Source organism: Serinus canaria, chromosome 19 (assembly GCF_022539315.1).
Source record: "Serinus canaria isolate serCan28SL12 chromosome 19, serCan2020, whole genome shotgun sequence".
Lineage (NCBI taxonomy): Eukaryota > Metazoa > Chordata > Aves > Passeriformes > Fringillidae > Serinus > Serinus canaria.
The window spans coordinates 3,592,193-3,606,601 of NC_066332.1; the positions used below are offsets into that span (position 1 = coordinate 3,592,193).

Sequence of the window (14,409 nt, forward strand, 5' to 3'; positions counted from 1 at the left end):
CTTGCAGAGATGGATGAGAGATTTTCCATGTTCTAAATTCCCATCCTCTTATGGAAGAAGAGCAAAAGGAGCTTAGAGAGTTGATGCTGTTCTGTTCAGTTGTTGGTTGGGTTTTTTCCCCACCAACCAACAATGCAAAGCATTATGTGACTACAAGGGAAATGAAGTTTATGAGTTGCTGATTTTCATCTTTCAAAGCTCTCTTGAAATACAGGACCCCAGGCACTGAAGAAACAATAAGAGCCATCTGAACCATGGAAGTTGTAACAAGCTAGTTGAAGAAAAGAAGCTGGTTCAAAGGGCAGGTATGACATGGCACTGTAACTGAAAACACCCTGAACTTAAGAAAATCCTCCTGAAAATTCAGGACCTTATGCAAAAGAAAAAGCTCTAAAGGACAGGACCATAAAGTGTGGGGATAGGGCACAATGAGGAGATCTTGTCCAATGGAGCCACATAAACAGGATGCAAGAGCAAGATATGCAAACAGAAAGGGCTAGTGAGCCAGTGTTTGCAATAAAAACAACTTCCAGAAGGACTCGGGGGGAAATCCTAGAATGAATTCCATCTCCCCACATTCGGGAGGCTCTCTGCTGACACACACGTGCAGCATCCACATAAAATCAAAGAGCATTAGGAGCAAAGGGGGGCAGACTCCCTGCCTTACACAGCAACCTCACCACCCTCTCACAGCCTTGTCCTTGCCACAGCAGACCAGGGCATGGAAGGGTTAACATTAACACCACCCCGTTTGCTCAGCATCTCTTTTGAAGAATGCACTGGGTTTATAAAGCCCACACAAACAGGAGCCCCTCCTCTCCCCCCCAAACACACACACACTCTGCAGCAGCACAATAAACACCCCAGACAAAGAGCAGCTGAAGAAAAGCCCCCTGAAGCCGGCGCAGCGCTGGCAGGAGAGCACAGAGAGCCTCTGTCATGGCAGGGGCACGGTGAGGCCAGAGACAAAGGCTCCAGTGTTTTTGGGAAGAGATACAGGGACAGCCAGGCCCACACAGCTTCATTCAGTCACCTACAGCTGGAGGGGACAGCACAGCCCTGGGATCTCCGGTGGAAAGCACCAAGAAGGAGATGGGAATTCTCCTGGCCAGAGCCCTGGCTCATGGATCATCCCATTCCCGACCCAACCACCAGGACCTGGCACCCGTAAAACCTACTCAGAGTCAGCTCAGCACATGAGCAAAGCTCGTGGTGCCCATGCAGCCAACACCAGGAGATGAAGGACAGGAGGAAGATTGAAAGGACCATGATGTGATGTGACTTCCAGCAGGGAAATCCCAGCTCAGCACAGCCCTTCCCTGCTCAGAGAGAGGCACAGGTGAACCCCAGGTGGGAAAGCACTTGAATGCATCCTGACAATGGAGCAGGACGAGTGTCCAGCACACAGAAGCAGTTTTCACCCAAGCTGCAACCACACTACAGTTTTAAGATGTAAAATCCCCATTACAAATGATCAGAGATGCTCTTGAACGGAGCCTAAGGGGTGATTTAAAACCTTCTGTGTGTCCTGGGCTTTTATTCAATCTGAAGGGGTTTTCTACCTTTCACACAAAATTTTATGACAAAAGCAAGTGCTCTGAGAAACTTTTTTAATGCCCAAACCGGTTCAATAACATGACTGTCAACTGGTCAGTACATGACTAAGCAGTATTCCATAAATAGTGGGTGGTATTCTGTACATTGCAATAAATAATGAGGCAATTACACATTAGTACAAATTGCTTGGCACTAAGGACACCACCTTTTCCTAGGAGATATGCTGCACCTGTAGGGATGCCAGCATGTTTCTAATCACCACCAGATGACAACTGCAACATGATCCTGAGCAATGGAAGACATATACATAAGGATAACAATTAATGATATTTAACTGGGATTATCTGTACTCCAGCAGCTTGCCAACCTGTGCAGGCTTTGAGCTTACTCAAGGTGCCTCCTGTGTTTTGCAAGACTCCACGCTCTGCTGACTTGTTCTGTCATAAATCACAGGGCATTTGCTATCCATCAATAACCATTAACCAACTTGGTTTTTTCACAACATAGAAAGACTCACATATTTTCCTCATTCCACTCCCCAAAAGCACCACATGATACTAAAAAGTCACAAGGAGACCCCCCCCAGAAAAAAAAGTTCTAAGTGCATATGTTGATCACAAAACACCAAATCAAGTATAAACACTACTTAAAAGTCTATTTTATGGGCAACCCCCTCTGAATGACCTTGGAATTGAGCAGTGTAGTGGTTGCCACTGACTGCCAAGCCACAGCCCGAGGCTCCACAGGCAGGAGTTGCACTGAGGGCTGTGCAAGACCCCCTGGTGACCTGATTAAGTGGCCCCCAGTCTGGTGATGGGCCATGGGACACTCCAGACAGACACGTGCCTACCAGGCTGCTGCATCCAACACAGCCCTGATTTATGCTGCTGCTTTCAGCGGCTGGAATCACACAGATCTTCACTGCCTGGCCAGTGCTGCTGGTTTTGAGCAGGGGAGAGAAAAACAACCAGCCCTGAATCTCAGTGAAGGTCACCTCACACTGTGTTCCTCACCTGGGTGCCCAGTAAGAAATTCTCCATTTTCAGCTGTACTTTCCAGGTATGAGGCATTAAACCATAACAACAGACAGAACTTATAATTCTCTAAGTGCTTTAAAAATTACCAGCTGTTTAACTCAAATCCTCTGAAACACATAATTTAGTTTAAGCTACAGGACAGGGAAGCAGAGAGAAATGAAACACCTCACCCAAGTCACACTAAATCAGGATTAGGACAAGGGTTCATACCCTGCTGTGCAGCTTTCCAAGCACCACTTACTGCCAGGGAGCAATCCCTGACTTCCCACTGGTGTCAAAAGCCAAAGTATCACTTTAATGAGATAAAAGTTGACCCCTTCAGATGATCTTTTGACATTTTAATCCAATTTTCAACACAACTACAATGTTTCTTGCAGAAGCATCAGGATTACTCCTCAGTTTTTCCCCATCATGATCCATTCCTGATCTGAGCTCTCAGCACCTTCCATAGGGACATCCATAACCAGGAGAAAATGGACTGTGGAACGGAGGAAAACATTTCCTAATCCTCCAAGGTGAGGCACACAGGACTGCTGCTCAGAAGTAACATCCAATTCAATTACAGTGGTAGCAGGGTAAGGGGAAGTAGGAGGCAAACCTTTTATCAGTCACAGGGGAACACGTGTGACATTATGGAATGAAGATTCAATACATTTATCTGCCTTTACTTTCCATGTGCTCTGAGATAATACATATCACTGCAGTAAAGCACCAGCCTTGAATTTACATTTATTTTACTTGACTCTTAATTATACTAACAGTTCAAACACCTGCTTCCCCAGTCCCAGAGCAGAGGAATAATCTCACTTGGAAAGTGACAGCATTTGACTACATAATCATCTTTGAAAATGTTCTAATTTCTGCCTTGAATCTATTTTTTAGAACTGGAGTCAATACAAAATTATTTGCCTCTGGCCTTTGTCCCATTTGTGTCCTACAATCTGCCCTTTTCTTAATCCTTCCCTCCATCAACATATTAATAACCCAAAGGTTAATGCCATGGCCTTCTGCTGTTCCACAATGGAGTTAACAGGGAATGTTCCATTTAGTACCTTATTCCTCAATTTTCATCCTGTCATCTCTTAAGCAAACAACAACAAAACCACATTGTTTCCTTCAACATATTCAAAATTCCACGTCAGTAATTCACTGTTCCATAGCTTCAGTAGGTACTGAGCCTCCTGCACCATCGATGTAATTTAAGCACTGATCACCCACAAAGCATTTCAGTCATGTAAGACTAAAGCATGGAGACAGATGCAGCTTTGGTGTGATGTTTTGAAACAATGGATACCTTCTTTGAATTGCAAGGGCAGGATAACTAACAAGAACTAAAAGAAAGCTATTCATAGCATGCTGCAATGTTCCAGTCATACATTTCAGAAAGGCAAACTGTTGCCTGCAGACAAGTTTGTCCTCTCATGAGGGATGTTAAAGCTCTCTCATTCCAGCTCCTGCTTTTGCAACAGATCAGCAATTTCACTGTCCCGTGTCTGTCATCCCTAAATCCTCCTCAGGAAGGACAGTGCAACAAGAGATTACAGAAAGAAATTAAGGACTAACTACTCAAAGCCTCTCTGGAAGCAGAAGACAGAGGTGGTTCTGTCATTCTGGAATTCTGTCCTCACATGCCAGGATGTTTTAATAAAATTTCCCATCTGAACAGAACTCCTGAGCCTCAGATAGAAAAGTGGTTCTTTGAGGGAAAGGTCAGTATAAATCAAATGGGCTGGAAGCATTTAGCAGCATGGCTAAGTAAAGGGAATATTAACAGCCCACACTTGTACAGCACATAAAAAGAATTATTAAACCACCCCACACAATTTTACTGTGCTTTAGCACTTGTGGTTTTGCTGAAATATGTCCTTCTTATCAATTCTGGCTTTCAGCTCATCCTCTGGCTGTAACTTCAGAGAGCACTTCCTCAGGCTTTGCCAGGATGTGCTGAGGATGCAGAGCAGCACCAGGAACACACAGCAACAGCCAGGCGAGGCAGGCAGGTACCCTGTGCTCAGCCTTGCCTGGGTAAGGTCCTGGCACCACTTTCAGTTTCTCAGTAAAACAAACCTGGCCCACAGGAGTATCTTCACCTGGTTTATGGCACCAAAACACAGCTGCCTAGTGCCATTTCAGATGACCTTCAGGTATATTTAAAATACCTTCACTGCAGTCTAAGATTTGACAGCACCTGTAGGAGACTTGTCCCTTGCTCCAGAGGCAGAGGAACTGGGATGTCTGAAGACACCTGAAGTGCCACCAGACATTGAACTGAACAGTCAGACTTTCTTCACAGATTTACAAACCAATGTTAGAAGGCAGATATCATCAGCTTTTTTGTGCTACATTCAGAATTCCTCCAGCACCCTAGTACCCTTTAGCTGATTTCCAGCTACACAATGAATGATTTAACACAATGGATTAATATGGGATTCATGACATCATCAATGTGAATTTAGTCACAGCCAAGACACAAAAGATGACATTAGCTTGGAGTCACTAACCACACTCTTGGTTGACTCACTCTGATAAACCAGCACATGTTACAGGGAGCCTGGACGTGTTTTCTGACTTCTTTTGTCAACTCAGAGTAAAGTTTTCAAGAACCTAATTAACTTGGTGTTTAAAATCCATTTTTCAAAAGCAGATAAGCCACTAAGACCTCAAAGCTTAAGTGAAAGCCCAGGGGACTTGGCAGATCCCTTTCACCCTGTTCCAGCATTGATCCTGAGGTTGATACTGAGACTGATTAAGAGTCAGTGAGGGCTGTCCTTTGGGAAATGGTGACTGTACAGCACAGAGGAAGGATTGCTGTACACTTGACTCCTTTAAAGTACTTTATTTTCTCCTGCCTTTTCCACCCTCCTTTGTTCAAAGCAAATGAAACAGTTAAAAACCAACTTCCCTGCTGACCAGAGATCTCCCCTTCTGATATCCAAATTAACAGGAAACACACTGACACATTTCACAGTGGCATGAGGAAAAGCAAACATTGAGAAGTAGGGCAGATAGAACAGCAGCCCTTACCTGCACTGCTGGGCTACTTCATACATCACCTACAGAGACAAAATCCCTGCCCATTCTGCCACACTGCTTAATCCCCCTATCCCTAAACCTCTGGGAATGGTCAGACAGCTTGGTAACAAATACTGAAGGGATGCACACAAGTAAATCAAGCCACGAGGAAGATTTGAATCAGAGAGCTTCTTGGGAGCTGAAATGTGAGTGGGAGTGGATTCACAAGGCTGGAATTTCAAAGAGATGCAGGTGGCAAGAGATACCACCCAGCACCTACTGATATTTTCAAAACTGCTTGAGCTGTTTAGAACTTCATATTTGAGAGTGAAATGGCTGAAACTTCTGCTCCACCAGCAGCTTAGGCAAAAGTCAGGATAAAGAATGATACCATTGTACTGTGCAAAGTATCATGGCTTGATCTGCTTGGTACACAAAGGGAATGAGCTGAACGGGTTCCATTCTTCCATAACAACAGCACTGGATACTTCTTTAAATAATCCTCAAAAACTCAGAGAAGCACACCATTTTCCATCTCTTTCAGGGAAGTCCTACAGTGCTCTCTGCTACCTGGTCTTTATGCAGCAGCAAACAAAGCAAAGCAAGGCTTGGCCAGTCGTGGTTTTTCCGAATTAATCAGTCTGTTTGCAGAGGGTTAGTCACAGAGCCAACACCTTCACAGGTCAGCACCTCCTTGGGAAGGTTCACTTGTACTCCACCTAGCTTTACAAAAAGACAAGGAGATGGCTCCAGAACAACAAACGTGGTTTTGATAATCCAGCACTAATTGTATATAGAAGCTTCTGCTCCAATAAGGCCTTTTACTCACTTAGGAGTAATTAAAACATTAGCTTTTTTTCTGAATCATTTAATGGCCTGTTGGACTGTCTGGCCTCCCTGATTGCATTGTCTGTAGAACAGGCACAATATGCAACAGGAGGAAAGAGCTAAAAGGTTTAATGCAAAGATTTTCATCTATGTAATCATGGTGGAGAGTGTAGGAAAGCAGCTCAGGTACTGATATTTGAGATGGAGGATAAGAGTAAGACCAAAGAGAAATAAAAATTATATTACAAAGTACTAGGGAACAACATATGTCTGTACTGAAAAAGCTACACTAGCAAAGAAAAAGAAAAGACAGCAATAAGCATCTTGATCTGAATGATTCCTAATTTAAGACCAGAGACCCCTGACATTTGAACTGAACATTTGGTAAAGGTTGGCTGATTTTTTTAGTTAGAAATACTAATCTAGAGATCTGGAGTGCAAAAAGCACCCAAGAAAAGGTACTTTTGGTAACTTAAAGACAAAGTCATGACACAACTACTTGCCAGTGGTTTAAATCTGCAGATGAACTATTGGTTGGACATTCTTTTCAAGGGTGGCCACCAGCAGAGACTCTCCCATGGCAGGAATGTAACCCAATAGTAGAGATGACCTTATAGTCGAAGCATCACCATTTAGTTCAAATTTTAGCATCTAGAAAAGGCCCCAGTAAGTTTTATAGTGGTTTTAAAAGAGAAAAATGTCTGCTGCACCATTAAGGAATGATCACACACATTCTATATTCAGCTTGTTGGATTCACCTGATCAATAGCTCTGTCGTTTTCTCCTTGCAGAGAAAGTCACATTTAATTCTTCCAGAAAAGTGTTAAAGTGAAAATAGAAAAAGATGAACCCTACTCAGTATCTGGTGGTTCCAAGCTCAGCACAGCCACAAGAACTGAATTTCAATTTCACTTTGTCACAGCTCAATTCTATTACAGTGGAAACAAGGTCGCATTCAGAAGGTAAATGAGAGGAGATCTGATCAAAACCCAGTTCACAAAGTCTCATTGTGAATTTCAGCTGACTTTTCCTGCTCTTTATGGGCCTGTTCACAGACAATTCCTCTCTGAATAACAGCAAGAGTAGTTAAAATCTCTTTACCCTGAGAGACTTGCCAGTGTCCAACAAAAGAGTCCCTCTTAACATTTTTCATGCTGTTTACTTGAATTTCCTGAAAGTTTTTAAACTGAAAATGAAAACTCAAGCTTGGATATCCCTGTTTTGAGTAAAAGTGCAGAAGTACAAAAGCAGAGCAGGCTCTACTGTAGGAGGCCACTTTTGCTCCCAAAGATCCATCAGGAAAGTGAACTGGCTGAGCTGAGAGACAAGAACTGCTCTGTGCATGCCCAGTCTTTGCTGCCACAAACACAAACTTCTCTTTCTAATCTGCTCAAGAGTCAAGGAGCACCCAAGGGGCTCCACTGCTCCATAAGGTTCTGGCAGCAAGAGGTGCTGCTGTATTCACCCCCCAAAAAAGGGACACAACCCCATGGAATTACCAACACTGGTGCAGGTCAGAATTGGGGTGGAATCTACCCCTGAGCTGCTTTGGATTTCTGGAGTACCCAGCAACCTGGCATAACAAACACTGAGCCATCCAAAGCAAATGTTCAGGGAAATTCTATATCCTACACTTGCTGGAATATCCCTATGGTAAACTCAACACTACTTTTTTTGGAACTGTTAATACCACTGGGCCTGCCAAAAACTTTAGTCAACTCCAAGTTATACCCCCTTGACTAGCACCCACAAAAGAATGACTAAAACTTTCAATGTGTAGCATTATCTCAAAATTAATCTGGTGAAAGCTACAGAAATAGAGAATTCTCCCTTTTTAAAATGAAGTACCCCTATTTGCTGGTTTTAATGCAAATTTGTAATTTCCACAACCATCACAGCTCATTATTAAAAAATACATAATTTTTATATTCCTTAAGGGGGGCTTAACTCTATATATTGTGACATAAGCATGCCAAAATTATTGGGATTTCTGTGTACTATGACACTTCCTGATTTTGTTTGTTCTGGAACATTTCCTGCCTATGCACCTGTAAAAACAAGATAGGATCAGGTATAATCATCTCATACCTACAGCTAAATCTATTTTAAGCTAAACTCTATTCAGGTAGTTTTTTAGACAACTGTTAAAAAAGAAAATCCATAAATATTAATTTTTCTGTGAAGATGGACAAAATCACTGCTGTTTCACTGATACAAAGGATTTTTTGTTTGATATGGTTGGTAAGTCTGGAGTTTCCTTTGTTTTCCTACCTGTTAGACCTGAGGCTTCTGCTTTCCAGAAGGTTTTTAGCAACTGCTGTGGGGAACATCCTTGGAGTAAATAACACATCCCTCAGAATGTGCTGCTCAGAAAAAGCAGGGATTTGCTTGAAGATAAAGCAGAGAAATAATTTTTCAATTCCTATGGCTGTACTAGGAATATTCCAAAGATAAATTACCACCAGCTACACTAAGAATCCCAGGGTTTTCCTGGATTCTAGCTTGCAGACAGGAGATACTTCTCCTCAGCTCAGAAAGCAGCTTCCCAGCTAATCTAGCCCAGAAGTCCTTCACTCAGCCATTGCTGGGTTAACAGTGGTGATAAAACAGCTGTACTTCCATTCTGGAAAATACAATTATAATGAATAAAAAATACCAGTGCTGAGTGTTTTGAGACGTACAGGAAATTAAAAAGCAAACAAAATTAACCAACCCTAAATCTAACCATACCAGCTCACTTAGTGGCTGTCAGTACATGTGCTCCTCCATGCACAGTGGCTGTCACAACTGAATGTGATCTGTGGCTCAAGTCAGTGAAGGACTGTCCTAAAACCTCCTGGTCCAAGAATCCAGCTGGAAGGAACAGTGAGAACCCTGCTCCTTCCAGACATGTCAGGTGCTGTGGATCACTCCTCTAAGCATCAAAATCTGCTATCTCTCCACAAGCACAAAGGATAACCAAACAGATTATAAGAGGGGAAATGCTTAATATCCAACACTTTCCCAATTAGCAGGTAATTTACTCAGCCTGTTTGGCTGTTCAGGAGGCCATGCCATGGACTGAACCATGGAACTGACAGAGACACCTGCATGGGGCTTTATCACACTTCTCTTTCTTTGCAAAGAATGCTCTAATTCCTTGTCCTTGCCACTGAGGGAGCAGAGCCATCACAAAGGAAAAGAAGCTGAAAATGCCTCTCCAAGCACTGCTGTGGGGTGCTCTGGGTCAGGAATCCATGATCCCAACCCTCCAGCTCAGGAATGCTGCCCCACACTCAGCCCAAAGAACTTCTGTCCTCATGAATTCCCAAACCCTGCTAATCCAGAAAGACAGGGGGGGAAAGGGATCACAAATGGAAACATGAAAGGAGGTTCTTCTTCCTTCCCTAAAAGGGCAGAACTTAAAAGCTAGAAGCTTATTTTTTAAAATTGTTTGCTTAATGCTTAATAACCAGTTTGCATTGCACTGGTGTTACAACTGCCTTTTGTTTACTGAAATGTGATGGCCACATAATAAACCCAGTTTTATTGTCATTTCCAGCCTGCTTCTGTGAGGGGGTGGGGAAAGGACTCCAATTTAGTCTCCACAGCTCATCCAGAGCTTTAGCTCAGCCCAGCACAGAGCTAAGAGAGCTGGAACAGCCAAAACTGGGAACTGGGCTGAAATCACCAGAACTATCAACACAGGATGAGACACATCAGGAAAAGAAATGAGACAGAAGGGGAGAGGAGAAAGCTCATAACATAATGAGATATTTATCTATAAAACATTGCCCACTTCAAAGCAGGAAGAGCTTGAACTCCTTGGTTTGAAAAAAAAAAGCTTTTAATTAAAAGATCAGTCAAAGATTTTCCACAGCCAAGCAGCCTCAAAGAAACTATGTGTGGAGGAGGCTGAGAGTAATTCTTAACATGATTAGTCCATTCTTCAAACTCAACAAGGTTTTATGAAAGCATTTCTCAAGACCTAGAAGATAAGGATTGTAGAAATATCCTCAGCCTCTCAAAGAGGGGCTTTTCCCTTCTGGCACTTCCATCCTGATCAGCTTTTGCTCTGGAAAAGCCTGGAAAAACACATTCAGAGCTCTGTGCCTCCCACCTCGTGGCAAAATAGATTTGGACCCATGGCTTTGGGTTGAGCAAAGTTACTGCCATGGACTTTAGGAGGCCTGACTTGAAATATTTCTGTGCATTGCTCTAGTCAGCTGAACACAGGCTGTACTGAGCACACAGCCTTCCAGCAGACAAAGGTTTAAAAGCCTTTGAAGGTTTAAATGAATTGCACCACTTTTCTGGAACACTCTTCCCATTCAAGGAATGTTTCCAGACTGGGATGGACATGATACCACCACCTTATCCCCTCCCAGCATTCTAGCTGACACTACAGGCTCTGGGGAACAAGACTTTGAACCACTTCCCTTTGGTCAAAGAATTTTCAAATGCTTTTTATTTTCTGAAAAAATCCCCAGGATTTTGACAATCTAGCCTTAAATAAGAAAAATGCAACAGGCTGCAATTTAGCAACTATTTCACATTATTGCAGACAGACAACACCAGGGCTACTGCACTCTGGAGGAGCTTTCCCAGCAGAGAATACCAGTCCTGGAATGACTCCTGTTCATGGAATCTCATCCCCTCTTACCAGCTGTCAATTATGACTAATGAACCTCATGCTGAGTTGGTTCTGTTCTGCACAAGCACAGGGAATTATCTCTGTTTTATTTCAGGAATCATAAGCATTTTTGTCTATGAGAGTAAGTATTCAGTTATACTTTTGAAAGTCTTTCCTGTATTGCAGAGAACTCTGTTCCTGCCAACAAATTTATCATTATCCACACCCTTGTGGAAACAACCCCTATAAAAGGGATTATATGAACATAATTATTTGGTATCACACGGATTTCTACATCTTCAGTATGAATGCTGCAATGGCAAAATTCAGAAGACCTTTAGGGTGTGAAAAATACAAAAGAATATTTTGTATTCTTTTGTATACAGATGCAAGGAAGAAGCTACTTTTGCGTTCTACATATTTCAGACTAATTAAAACAGATTTCTATCCTTAGCATAGGATGGGATTTCTTAATTCAGTTGGGGAAGAAAGAAAAGTCATCCAACATAAGTAAAATGTGTCAGAGGATTAACTGCACCCTGCCCCTAGAGCCATTTTCATTCCATACATTATAAATATGATTTCATTTAAGTTGCTGGTAAAATTCTTACTTGCCTGAGTAGCAATGATTTTTAACACTTAGCACCAAAGCATCCATCAGGACAGGAATGTGAGAGAAACATAACTCTGCTCATGGGATGTGGACATATTTGCTTTGCTCCTAACATTTTTCCTAAGCAACTGAATAAATTCCAACCAAAATACAAAACCTACAGAGCTGGTAACAAATGGAAAATATATGTCCTTGTTTCAGCCAACACATCCCTTACACATGCTCAGAACTGAACCCTGCAAACTGATGTTAGCCCTGTGCTTTCCCAAGAGTGCTTTTTTCCAGTGATGAATATAAAACTTGCCTGTAAGAACTTCAAATGTAAATTTTGCTGCTGATAAAAATGTAGAGCTTGTTAGCTGTGTGCTCCAGAGCCTGATGAAAAGGGCAGGAAGCTGCAGCTCTGATGTAATTTATAGCCTGAGAGAACCGACCCATGATCACACAGCACACAAGGGCAGAGTGCTCTGCCCCAGAACATGCAATCCATACCTATTGATGCTTGTGGAAAAACATTTCATCAAATATAATAGATGGAACATTCCAGAGAGATCTGTGAACACATGCCTGCTTTGGATTACAGGAAGAAAAAAGTTGATGCATGGAAAATCTAACAGTGTCCATTACCATCATCAGAGAACTCAGTTTTAGATCATCTTCAATCATCATGCTCAAATTGCTTGGAGATACAGAATGGAAAAGTAATAGAAAATAAATGAAAATATCAAATATTTGTCTATCTTCTACTGTCAGTCTCTGAGAATCACAGAAAAATCAAATTAAGTTCTCCTCAAGCAATACAGTACAAACAAAAATCAGAGAAGTACTCTTGCCTCAGTTTTAGAATCTCATGTTGTTTTGAAAGCTACATTCCCTGTGGAAATCAGCTTTTATGAAGAGTAAATTAGTAAAATTGGGGAGGAATTGAAAAGAGAAAAAACATAAAACAGATTACTTTGCTGAAATATTGGTAGAAGGTCCAGGACACAGTACTTCCAAATAAACTCCTCAGTACCTCCAGAGCTCTGGCAGCTTTCAGTGAGAAGACCAAGGGGCAATACATGCTCAGGTTTCTTTGGCCAGCTTTACAACTTCAAGATCTTGAGGAGCCAAATATATCCCAAACAAAAAGAAGCAAAAACCTCCCTTTCTCCAAGGCCAGGATTATTCCCTTCTCCTTCCACCCTTTTCCCTCTTTCAAGTAATTTAAGGCTGTGTCAGAACCAACACAACCACAACCATCCCCTGGCTGTTCCCTTGTCACTCTGCAGCTGTCAAGCACATTAACCAAACTAATGAAAAAATCATCAAGAAAATTAGCTTTTGCATTTATTATCATGTTAGATCTATCACTGGTAGGTCCTAAAACACCACCAGCACTGGGGCAAAAGCACAATGCAGAGCTGTGGACCCACAGGACAAGTTCTTGCTGACCAGCTCATTCAGCAGGATTCCCAGAAGCTCCCTCCTTTATCCAAAAATGGCTTTGTTTTGCTGATGGAAATTAATTCTCACACAAAATGCATAAACCACATCCTGCTGCCTGCCATGCCCTAAAAGTTCTTGTAAAAGCTGTCATCCTGCCCATGGAGAAAGCACTCCCACTCAGCACATCGTTCCAGCCAGGGCAGAAAACTGCTGGGAAGGCCCTGTAGAGTAGGAGAGCTTATTGGTGATCTTTTGCACTAATTTAGCATTCATTAGCCTTTCAACTTGGAATCAGGGGACCTCAGATTATCACTGAACACTGCCTCAGATAATTCCAGAGGTAACTTACTCACACTCATGACTGAATTCCTCTAGATCAGTCCAAACTGTGACAGTGGCTGATCCCATTTCACTGCTCTGGAAGCAGAGAGGACACTGCCACTGACTGATGTGTTTGTCAGTCCTTCTGAAATGATTTCATCCTGTCAGCCCTGTCAAGTCACCTCACGAGACCCAGCAACAGAGCTGGCCTTGAAGAAAAGCTCAAGTCAAGCAAAAATTACTCTCCAGGGGGAAATAAAGTTCTTCAATACCAGTTTAATCAGCAGTGTGTTACTACTCTGAAAAATGAGAGCATTTGTAAACCCCCCATGCAAGAATGACTTGTGGGAGGAAGAGGTGACTAAGGAATTAAACTATCCAGTGGAGAGCAAATTGTGGTTTGTTGGCTCCACTGGGAACAAAAGGTCTGTGGCTCGCTGCCCGAGCTGCAAGAGGACATGACTTGCAGTCGGTATTTCCATGAAAGCTGTTATGTGATTCATTAGCTTTGCTGGCCCCTCTCTCCTCCCTCCCTTCCCCCCACACCATCATTAAACTCATCTGGTCTCTCGAGCTCTTGCTTGGCAGAAATGGTGTTCTGACATCCAACAGAGTTAAAATGAACGGCTCCCATGTTTGGGAGAATAAAGAGAGCACCCAGAAAAGATCTGACTACACACCCTGAAAACAAAGAACAGAAATGACAAGAACATGTATTTCTACAAAAGCATTTATCTTGAAAGTCTCCTATGTTTTACACTGAAAAATCCCTTCCTCAAACTCAAATGAAGCCACCTCTGGGCCAGGACAAAACAGACATAAGAAAACAGATCAATACTGACTCAGTGCATGCACTGACACTTGATATTCTCATCCAAGCCATGTAAGCATGTTTTACAAATAAACACAATCCCAAAAAAAGCCTAACCCTTGGATAACCCCACCCGTCACCTTGTTCCAACAAGAGAAGTTAACATTTCCTATTCAAGCGATTCTTTCAG

General features: G+C 42.5%; 1 protein-coding gene across 7 annotated transcripts in view; it reads right to left on the bottom strand.

Moving 5' to 3' along the window:
• The window catches only part of SPECC1 (sperm antigen with calponin homology and coiled-coil domains 1), an 85,002-nt gene that overhangs the window by 34,741 nt on the left and 35,852 nt on the right, over positions 1-14,409 (bottom strand). The window lies entirely within an intron of this gene.